Consider the following 595-nt stretch of genomic DNA (forward strand, 5'->3'; position numbering starts at 1 on the left):
GATCATCCTCGTAGCCCTGCGCTGGACTCTCTCCAGCAGCTCCACATCCCTCTTGTACTGGGGAGCCCAGAACTGGACGCAGTACTCCAGATGTGGCCTCACCAGAGCTGAGGAGAGGGGGACGATCACCTCCCTCAACCTGCTGGAGACACTCTTCTTAATGTACCCCAGGATCGCATTGGCCTTCTTGGCCACCAGGGCACACTGCTGCCTCATGGTCATCTTGTCATCCACCATGACGCCGAGGTCCCTCTCTGCACGGCTGCTCTCCAGCAGGTCCACCCCTAATCTGTACTGGTGTCTGSGGTTAATCCTCCCCAAGTGCAGGACCCTGCACTTGCCCCTGTTGAACCTCATGAGGTTTCTCGCCGCCCAGTCCTCCAGTCTGTCCAAGTCCCTCTGGATGGCAGCACAGCCCTCAGGGCTATCAGCTACTCCTTACAGTTTGGTATCGTYGGCAAACTTGCTGAGGGAGCACTCCAKSCCTTCATCCAGGTCGTTAATGAATAAGTTGAACAGGACCGGACCGAGAACTGACCCCTGGGGGACACCACTAAGTACAGGCCTCCAGCTGGACTCCGCACCATTGACAACC

The sequence above is a fragment of the Nothoprocta perdicaria genome, unplaced genomic scaffold, assembly GCF_003342845.1.
Source record: "Nothoprocta perdicaria isolate Ctin4 unplaced genomic scaffold, notPer1 scaffold_202, whole genome shotgun sequence".
Taxonomy (NCBI): Eukaryota; Metazoa; Chordata; class Aves; order Tinamiformes; family Tinamidae; genus Nothoprocta; species Nothoprocta perdicaria.